Consider the following 11,700-nt stretch of genomic DNA (forward strand, 5'->3'; position numbering starts at 1 on the left):
AAAATGTTCTATTCAAATTGTTTTCCTGTAGTAATTTTGTAATAACAGAACAAAATGTTTTATTCGAATTGTTCTGTAGTAATTTTGTAGCAATAGGACAAAATGTTTTATTCAAATTGTTCTTCTGTAGTAATTTTGTAATAACAGAACAAAATGTTCTATTCAAATTGTTTTAATGAATTATGTATGATCCATTTTGTTCTAGCATACTGTTCTATTTACATCTGACACATTAGGTTTCATGTTTGTATAAACGTTGCCAGATAAAGCAGCTGCGTGCGGACAGAGAGAGAGAGAGAGAGAGAGAGAATGAGAGAGACTTTTGGGGCAACCTGATACTTGAAGATTCAAACTCGTTCATTGATATCATTATCCTGTGAAACGATCCGCAAGAAGAAGACGAAAAAATGAATACAACGACCACGTCGACAGGGAAACGCCATTCCAATAAGAGGGAAAACCGATTCGTTCGAACAACACAAGCGGAAGAATACGAGTTAAGTGGCACGCAAATATCAACATAAAAATCAAATGTAAAATTCGTTAAAAATTTTCAACAATTGTGCGACCTCTGCAAAACCAATCTTCCTCAAACGAAATAAAAAATACCTAACTAAACAAACCAGTGGGCGCAAAAACGTTGGCGAATGCAGTTTGGTTAAATAACTAACACAATATTTGAAATAACAAACGTATTTAATAAAAACGAACGATGCAACCAGGATGCAAGAACTGAGAGTCTGTCAACGCACATCGATTGGCATCGTTATTTCCGGTTATCGACCACCAGGTTTCAACTTACCTATTACTTTTTTAATTATCTCCAAGACCCCCTGGTTATCGTTATGCGTTCAACGGGACCATCTTAATCGGTTTAAGGGTAGCCCAGAGGAAACGAACGAAGGAACGGACGCAACCGAAATTACGACGATCGATCAGCTCCGTGGAAGTTGCTTCTGGTCTAATTATTTCGTGTTTCATTAAACCAGACCTCTTCCAGGCGCGATCGAAACTTTCCAGATTACAACGATGCCTCGACCGGTCACCCTTACCCGAGCTCTCGATGACTTGCACGACTTCCCTGACTTGCAAGGATCTTGTCCCACTTACCAACTTTCCTCGAATCTTCGTCTCCTTTCCTCGCGCGGACGTTCACGTGAGTAAACGATGAAATCAGTTTTCTCCGCTTCCAGCGATTCCGTCGAATTGTTGTTATTTTCTAAATATGCGAAATTGAAGCTTTTCTGTATTACTTTTCTCGAGGATAATTTTGTCCTGAATCTTTCTTTGCTTCAGAAGCGAATGTGTCGGTGAAATTTTTAGTTTCACGGCTAGAAGAATTTATACGCGTCTACTTAGAGAAACTTAACACTACGTTGACTGTCACGATGGTCACCGGTGACCCGTGTTTCATTCAATTCTCTAGGATAATCAGAAGGAGATGAATTTCATGGATTAGAGAAGTTTCAAGTATGCGAATGACTTTGGTAAATGACACACAGTCGGAAGGAAACAAGTGGGAAAATACGTTTCACAGAAATCGAACGTTCCAGTGTAATATATTTTCGTGTCTCGCAGGGCAAAGAGTAAAATTCGCGTGGCGGTCAACGTGCCAGAAAAAGGGAAACGTAATTCGCGTAATGTAAAATCGTCACAAGCTGGCGACTTTCATTCTTCCATTCGTTACATCTGAATCTCGCTTTCGTTTCAACCGAAAGAACAGCTTCAAATATTTGTGAAAATCTTGGACGCAAAATTCAGACGAGAGACACGCGCATCGACGACGACTGCTTCTCGTCTTTCTCAAAGTTAACGAAATTTTCCGAGCGAAAGATACGACTGGATGGAAAGCGATCCAAACAACGTAGCGGCGTCGAGCAGCTTGGAAACAATTTCTTAAACGCTGCACACCATTCGCATCTGCAAGAGTTGGCAAGCGATAACCGAGACAGCTTACAAATTTCCGCAATGGCCCCGATCCCTTATTAATCACCAGCGATCCCCTATCCCGTACAATTACAAAACATTTCCCAAGTTGCTGCTGTTCGATCCGCGCTGCATTCTCTGGAACGCGCTCCACTTCCAATCTAACTCAACCCTCTTTGCTCCAACTTTACGCTTCCAACTTCCGCTCGAACGTTCCGCTTTAGCAAACGAGAAAAGGATAACAAGTAGCAAAGACTATGCGATGGAAGGGGTGAGCCTGGTTTCTTCGAGCCTTCGGTGGCAGTTTCTTGGCCTCGGGTCGAATTTCCAGGCGAGTGATAAAATAAATCCTACGATAGGCTTGCGTGAGTGAGGAGCGGAAACGGAATCGCGGCCGCCGCTCGTTTAAATATCGTCTTAATCTGGCGAGCCGAGGCCCTAAACCCGTGGCCTCTTAATTCCGACCGCGTAAACTTCCCGTCCAAACCTGACAAATCGTCCAACCGCGGATTATCCGTCGACGAAAAACTAATTAAGCTACGGAATACCACGAAACGAGGCTCGTGCTCGTCGAGTTATTCGCGCCGGTGTCCCGCGAGCGTAACTTTCTTCGTTTCGCTCGTGAAATCGCGATGCGCTATGTACAGTATCCTTCAGAAGTATCGTCAAACTATTTACGATGAAAAATTGCTACAACGCGTTTGGCAAATAATAATAAAAATGAGATATATATATGTCATGTTGTATGCATCATTCTTCTTAAGGAAACGATAGTTTCCTTTAAAGTAGATTCTAAAGTTGAAAGAAATTGAACCGCGGTAAAGATACTTTGTGAAATTGATACCGTCTGGCTTCTAAAAAACAATTTCATCGTCTCATAATGTTCTACTATGATTGCGATAATCTTGTAAATAGATAGATAGAGAGGTACAGTGGTCTAAAGTAGTTAGATAATTCATTTCTCTATATTTGTATTAAATATCTTTCACTTCGTGTTCTTAACTCTGCTCAGTAAAATTAGGGTATTTGTCATGCCGCTCATATTTACGCTTCCCTTTGCCACTGTAAATAGGTTCATTGATTTGACTTCTATTCCAAATCCATGTCGTTTTACTTTTATTTTTAATTTTTACATCCAATATTCCTGCGCATCTAAAATTACTCGCGCTTAGTCCCAACAATCGTAAATGATAACGTTATTTCGAATAATATATTTTCGTGGGACAGTGCGTTTATGTGAACCCGAAGACGGAGTTCTTTGGCAGAGTTAAAGTAGCTGGAGTGCAGCTCTCTTGATGGAAATTTCTCTTGTCATAATTTTACATTTCTATTGTTTTATGGATAAAGCAACGTTATAATCAAAGTAACGAAATACCAGAATATCTGGATACTTTCGAGGGTTAGTGTATGCGGAAGGCCCTAGTTTCGATTTCTCGAGTCTTCGAGTATGCGTGTGGAATGAGAAGCGCAGGAGGCGAAAGGTTTCAGACTAGCGGGAAAAAGCGAAATCGCTCCGTTTCTATCCGCCTATCTAAATAGTTGCACGACTCCATAAATTCACCTGCTTAATTCCGACTCGCGCTGCCACCCTTCCATTGCCGAACCTCGGAAGGGGTTGTTCGAGCCACGGGATTCCGAGTATCAGAAACACACGGCCCTGGAGACAGGTAGCGAAGGAAAATGCAAAGGACGAAGAAGGGTGTCGGAGTACGATTGTATGGGCAACTTCTTCGTGGCTGGATTAACGCTCTTAATCCAGATCTCTGTGTTTAGGGGTGAGTTTACTGGAAATATGGCTGGCGAGAGGGTGGTTACGAACGATCGGATTAGTTTTTGGCAGACTTTTCTTTCGATTAATCCTGTTACGGTCGAATCTTTATATTTCTATTGAGATACGTATAGTTTAAATGAAGCAGATGTTAACCAATAGAAAATCTAAATTAAGCATAATGAATAAACTAAATATATACAAAACAATAATCAAACCAATCTGGACATACGGAGTCCCACTATGGGGGATGGCAGCAATGAGTCACATAAATAAAATAGAAACAGAGCAAGCAAAAATCTTAAGGACAATAGTTAACGCTCCATGGTACATCAGAGATGAAGACTTGCGAAAAGATTTAAAAATTCCTACAGTCAAAGAGGAAATCGCCAGATATGCAAAAAAGTATAAAGAAAGACTTGTAACACAGCCAAATCAGCTGGTAGCTGAGACGAATAAAACCATAATGGAAAGAAGACTGGAGAAGAAGCATCCTGCAGATCTCACAATAGAAACACAATAAAACCTGGAAGATGGAGTCCCGCTGGGGGTAACCATCCACATGCTATATTTTATCATTGACAGTTATAATATTTTACCAAATGTCCTACTGGACAAATTGTAAAATTTAAATAAATAAATAAATAAAAAACGTATAGTTTTGTGTGTTAGACTAGATTGGCCGCGTGGTAGTGACACACGTATGTGAATATCAGTATGTGGAATTATGTGTCTCGAAAAACAGATGAATGTAACTGTTCCGTTGGCAGTCTGGCGAGACAAAGAACGTGCTGAGACGCGTGCAAATGTGTATCGACGAAGATCCTGGAAATCGTTTATTAAACAAATCTAAAACTATTTTAATATGAATTCTAAGTGCAACCTTAGCGTTCCTTTACTTTTATTTCGGCAATTAAGGTCCACAATTCTCAACAATTTCAATGTTATTCATTGAATTTTAATTTGACGGGTAAAAGATATCGTCGTTTCGTACGAAGTTGCTTAGAAATGAAACTTATTTTCAGATTTCCATCCGACCTGAAATATTTTTTATTCCTACGTCTTTCGGTGTCTTTTCTCATCATTCTGCCGCTATCCTGTCAAGAGAATGGTTTCTATCGATATCGTTAAATCAGCCGAGAATCGATTTATCCTTTTTCTCTATCTTGTCAAAAATAAATCCCCTTTACTCGCTAATTGTCCAATTTGCTTACTCGAACAAAGGCTTCTAACGACATTCTTTAAGCTCTGTATTTTGTCCAAGTAATAAGATAACAAGACTTCGAGGAGCACAGGGCAATTCCACGTTTATCAAAGGTTCGGCTGCACATTGCAAAAAGGCGAGGAAAGAAAAAACGAAGGAGAAAGGAAAGTTGATTCACCCTCTTCCACGAAACTAATAGAAGTGTCACGTACAGACCCTATCTATAATCTGGTCGCGCTAATTTCAGAGAATATCGAGAACGACGGATTTTTTAAGAGTTTATCAATGACCACGATGCTTCCATCCCGAAGCTTCCACTTTTCCAAGTAAAATTCATTTCACTTCTATCTCTTTACCATTGCGACAGAAATTAAGTCACCTAACTTTGTCGTTATCAAATAAAAAAATTGAATGTATTTTTAACACGTTGACTGCCAGACGAGTTTTCCGTGGTTTGCCCAAGGCGCCAACGTGAACTTTTCGTTATGCGATGCATATTATGTTGAAATATTATTTGCAGCAAATAAAATGAGTTATAAAATCATGCTTGAGGCGTTTTTCGTGGTGAGGGCCACCGGTGACCCCCACGGCGTTGTAGACAATTATTACGATTGTCCTTTTTTCAAGCAATCGTGCTATGTACTTTTAATATTTGCTGCGTCGCCGGTCACCGGTGACCCCCATGGCAGTCAGCGTGTTAAGCAAAATTCCCTCAGACAATGAATCTTAAACGTTTCGATAGTCGCCTAATCGTTTCAGAAGATAATCTCATTTTTCGTCATACGGTGGCATAGATAAATATTTGTCAAGTTTCCGCAAATTTTAATTATCTTATTTATTATTTTTAACACTTTGACTGTCACGCCGAAATCACATGTTTTGCTGAGGATGCCACGGCAGTATTTTTATTATTCAAGCCATATAATGGCAAAGTAATAAAAAGTAATAATAAATTGACGATGTAAGACAACATTCTTCCCCAATGGACCGTCATGGGTGACCACCGTGGCTCCTTGCTAACAGTTGATAGCGACATATTATAACGAAGCTTCGTTTATTTCGACAAACCATTCGCATTCGTTATTTCGTCGCAAGCAAAACGTGCAGAATATATTGTTGAGACATGTAGAAGATATTAGTGTAGTATCGTGGGAAAAAGGCCTAAGAGATATCGAGTAAATCATAAACAATGTCGCGAGAGCCGAGGCGTCGTCGGGCCCATCAATGTGTCGTCGGTCCTTCAATTGAATAGTTTCGTAGAAAAGGCCTACGTGACCCTGGCCACACGGTCACCCTGGCCCGCGGAACACGTGCGTGGTGGGCCTAAGAAAAGACAGGGGGATGCTAGAACAGGTAGTGTCGGCGGAGAAGCCACTGGGTGTGAATCGAGAAGTCAGAGAGTGCGGAGTTGCGTTGTCGATATAGTGTTGCTAGCGTAACATCAATCACATCTCAACCTACATCGGAGATAAGACATCGACTCCGAACTTCAGACTCCTTTGGACACATCACCACCTTATCGTCATAGCCTACACCAAGGCTGTGACGCACCTTAGTCCACACCGAAGATAGGATATCGACCTCCGAGCTTCCGCCTCCCTTGGACACATCACCACCCTATCATCATAGCCTACACCTATGAACACTATGGCACACCTTAGTCTACATCATAGATAAGACATCGACCCCCGACCTTCGGACACTTCTCCACATCACAACCTACACCAAGCGCCTCAACATCCTCAAACCAAAATGTATATAAGCCGAGACTTCAGACAGCTCGGGCAGTTCTTGCGCAGCCCTTTTCTCCGGTTCAGTGTCGGTCTATTGCTTGTAAGTGGTGAATTTATAATAAAGTTCAATGCAAGAAGATTAATAGTTGGGTTACGACTCAGCATTCTTTTCTTTTATCGTCCAACCCTGAATTCTACGTGACACTAGCGTTGTCAGAGTGAGTTGAGAGAGAGTGTGGTCCGCGTAAGAGAGAACGCTGGATCCGTTGTGGCGAGAGTTGCAAATGAACCATTGAGTTGTCTAGATTATAGCGCGTTATTGTGACTAGTTTATGTTAAACAATCACCGTTCTTCTGTCTAATCAACATCTGTACAATCCATTCATTGTAAATAAATCATCATTAAATCACGAATATCAGAATATAATAATAATATATTCCGTGACATTACATTAGTAAACAGTAGTTGCACATTCTATATACAGGGTGGTTTGTAACTGGTGGTACAAGCGGAAATGGGGCGATTCTACGCGAAGAAAGAAGTCGAAAATATAGAATAAAAATTTTTCGTTTGAGGTTTTGTTTTCGAGAAAATCGTCGCTATCGCTCTCCACTATCAGTACCTATTAGTCTACTACCAGACTACAAGTAGACTAACCATCATGTCTACATACAGCAATCGGGAATATATGACCATGATACTTTCGTTAGGTGCGTGTGGTGATAACGCATCAGCCGCAGCTGATCATTACAGACACCGGTATCCAAATCGTCGACATCCTGACAGACGTGTTATTCAAAGAGCAGGACGAACCCTCGGCGAATATGGTTCTTTTGAAAAAAAGTTCAAAAGTTGAAAATTCAAAATCGATTTTCTCGAAAACAAAGCCTCAAACGAAAAATTGTTATTCTATATTTTCGACTTCTTCTTTCGCGTAGAATCACCCCCTTTCCGCTTGTACCACCAGTTACAAACCACCCTGTATAATAACAAGATATGTGCACACTTTTAACTTCAATTATACGATTATACAGCAGCATTTACGATTATTTTCTAAGCTGTGTTTATAATAATATTCGTAGATTAGCCCTCAAAGATGTGGATGCAAACACGGTGCACCGATGCAAGATTTGTTTTCATTTTTTTTTTATTGATGTTCCGATAAAAATGTTTAATCGTTCAATGGAGCTCTTCTTATTTCAAAGTATCTTCTATTTATCGATTATATTCAAAATCCCCTAACTGTCAATTTTCATACAATTTTTACAATTGTATGGTCGCCAATGACCACCGTGGCGTCACAGGAGAAACCGTGACCGGTCAGGTCATATATGTGGGATAGTGTGACATCAGGGAAGGACGTGGCGTGAGGGGTAATTGTTTATTAGCGTTGTCAAGATATGTTAATGTTGTCAAGGTTACCAAGGTTTGTTAAGGGAAGAATGAGCATGGTAAACGCTGTCAGAGTTGAATTTATCGTGGTCGTGTGAAGATCGTTGTGTTGTTGTGTAGAAGTAGTGAGAAACGAATATGCGAAACGGGGTGTTATATTCGATTTCGTGTGAGTGCAAACGATATTGTATTTATCATACTGTTACCTGTAAACTAATAAAATAACATTCCTACATATATGTCCAACGTGGCAGTCAAAGTGTTAATATGAACTTTTTTAACATTTACCGGTCACGAGTTAACTCGATTTTTCATGGCCAAACGTTGCCAACTGGCCACTGGTAAACTTGTGATGCGCTTTTTTCGCATCAGCGCCGTTTTCTCAGTGCGTTTTTGGAGATCATACAGTGCAATTGTTGGTCAGCATACCTCAAGCTGTGTCTCGCTTATAGGACCTATGAAGTTGCGTCCTTTGTTGTAAACAAAATTTCAATGTACCAACGAAGAATCTTTCAATGAATTATACGCGTACGTTTTATCTGATTGTCCGAGTGATTGTGAGTCAAATTGTGGTGACTTTGAAGATGATACTGTATCAGAAGATAGTGAATCCGATATTAGGCCAGCAAAATATCAAAAAAGGAATATAATAGAATCAGACAGTGAGGACGAATTGGAAGAAGAGTGGAAGGAACATGATATCACACCAAACTTACAGAATTATTTAAAATCCGACTAGAGCGTGCAGAGTATGTTCTTCAGAAGAAAAACGCAGTGAAATATTTGCGAAAGCTGTTGTGTACCATTATACGTAGGTTACATTATTTATCATACGCAAAAGAAATATTAAAAGTTGAATAATAAATAAAATTTATACAAATTTATTTATATTGTTTTATTTCCAAATCTAATTACGAAATAATAGCCGATGACATAAGATAAATTCTCAGTAAAATTGTCGCTCAACAATATGTTAATTATTTCGTTCCCTCGAACCTCAAAATATATCATTCGATAAAAAAAAAAAAAAAAAAACATGTAACTACGTGTACAAATTAAAGATTCAAGAATTTATATTTAAAATTTATTATAATACGTAATATGTGCAATATATGTATTGTAAATTGGTGTTTGTAAATAGCAGCGAGTATCAGTATGAGTATCGTATTGTGATTCGAAGCGTGAAAGTTTGAATATCCCTTTGCGAGCGACTAAATGCTCCATGTAATGGAGGTAATTCCATTTACGTCCGACAGTTAAGCGGAAGAAAATGATGGAAGATAAAGGAAACTCGACGATACAACCGATTCGTTCTATTCGTTGTGCGGCGTTTTAAATCTTCGCGGGTTCGCGTTCACGAAATTTACGAGTCCTTAAGCGAACCGTGAGAGTGTAATTCAAGTTCGGGATCGGCTGCATGCCGCTGGCAATGAGAAAGAAGATCCAAAGAGGCTTCTCCAGTATCGAACTGCTCGTAAAAGAGCTTTCACGCGATCAGACTTTCGCAATGAAAGTTCGCCACGTTCAATCGATCCACCGTTGAATCATTGCCCATCGCCTTTAAGGTTCCTTACGAATCATTCTTCAAGGTTCGTAAATGCACCTTTAGGATATCGCCGTTCGACCTCGTAAAAATCCGCTCGATCCGATCTTTGGAAGTACGTTCGCGAAAATTTCCACAGAATTGTACAAGGTACAATATCTTAAATGCTTGGTATCGTTTTAAAAACACGCAGGGAGTCATTTCCATAGGTCGAATTATTTGGAAAATGATTATTGATTATTTAATAATTTTTAATTTGAAGTTTAATTTGCGTAAAATAATCATAGATTCCTATAATTGTGATACACCTGCTACGTATTGCTATTTTCAAATGTAAACTCCTGGAAAACAATGAGAATATTTCTATCAGAGAAAATTCCCTCTTCATACGATTCGTTAAACCAAAAAGACAAAATCGTACACGTAATATTAATATTCTAAATTTGTAAACTCTGGAAAAACAACATTTCATGTATAACCTGATACTATCGTATAACTTTCATATTGAAATTCTTCAAGGCTGTATATCGAAGAAAAAGGCCAAGTATGTTAAGCATTTGCTTTATAAGAGGAGTAGTTCCAAACCAGCGAATGAATGAAAAGAAATTACCAATAATTTTGCATAGTAGAATACGAAGTTAGTTCCTGTGTTATTTCTCTCGATGAAAGAAGAAGGAAACGCGAAAAATATTTCCTTATTTAATTACTCATCGAAGGGAAAACTTCTCCTCTTTCGAAGAATTAAAGAAACGTGTCAAAGAATCAGCAAATCCACGAACATTCATGGAAGCAAAAAAGCGATAAGAGAAACGAGGAAAATGCGAAAGAAGACGCACGACAGAGCCAGCAAACTATCGCGAGTCGAAGCAGTTATGACTTTTCCCTCGTTTCTTTCTCGCCTCTTTCCACCTTCCTTTCTGACTTTTCCATTCTGTTTCTCTCTTCTTCTTTCATACAGTTACGAATTTCGTACGAATCGCTGCAACAGCCGCCCTTAGGATTTTCCTGTGACGCGGTTGCGGCATTAAAAAGGCTAGCGACGAAACTTTCATAGCGACTGATGTCGACTTGTGGATGTTGGTTCGTAGCTGTCAAGAGTAGCTTGCTTTGCCGGGACGTTTCAAAGGCCGATTTGTGGGTGCATCTTTAATTGGCAATTGGGAGAAGCCTGGAGGTCGGCCTAGAAGCCACGTCGATGGCTCGCCTTCTAACGAGCACTGATAAGATTTCTCCTTCTTTCTATTCTTCCTCTCTTTCTCCTCTGACGTTAAATACGTTGCTTATTAAATCGCGGTACGCTTTCGCGGCGGATCAATTAGGAGAATCACTTGCAACGTCGACCACGAGAATCGCGACGATGAATAGAAGGGAAGAGAACTAGACGACGTACCACGCAAGTGGTTAAATAAATTGAAAATGTAGCCGGATGATTGACTGAGGTAAAGCGGAAATTCGTTATCGGAGAACCTTTTAATTACACGACGTAGATGTATAGTAGAGGCATATGCGGCTAATATAAACATGTTGAGAATTTTGGATCTTAATTGCCGAAATAATGGTATAGGAACACTAAGTTTACACTTAAAATTTATATTAAAATAGTTATACAGGGTGGTTGGTAACTGGTGGTACAAGCGGAAAGGGGATGATTCTACGCGAAAAAAGAAGTCGAAAATATAGAATAAAAATTTTTGGTTTGAGGTTTTGTTTTCGAGAAAATCGACTTTGAATTTTCGCTCGGTACGCGTGCACTTTATCACGTCTCGTTATAACGGATTTCACTGTAGATCGTTGTCTCGATGGATATTATCGCAGTTTAAGTTCGTTTTCGCCGTAACGGAAGATTAGGAATACATAATGAAATAATATGAAGTAATCATAAAGTTTATTATTACAAAAGTTGCTGAAAATGTTGCCCATTCTGCCGAACACATAGTTCTGCTCTTCTGATTAAATTTCTATGAACACTTTCTAACGTATTCGATTGTTTTAAAGTATGAAAGGCTACAATAATCTTTTCTTTTAATTGCTCGCAACTTTCGATTTCTTCAGAATAGACAATTGATTTAATATGGCCCCATAAATAAAAGTCAAGCTATTGTTCCAGCACGGCCAATCCAGCCTTGGTAATGT

Source organism: Bombus pyrosoma, linkage group LG7 (assembly GCF_014825855.1).
Source record: "Bombus pyrosoma isolate SC7728 linkage group LG7, ASM1482585v1, whole genome shotgun sequence".
Taxonomy (NCBI): domain Eukaryota; kingdom Metazoa; phylum Arthropoda; class Insecta; order Hymenoptera; family Apidae; genus Bombus; species Bombus pyrosoma.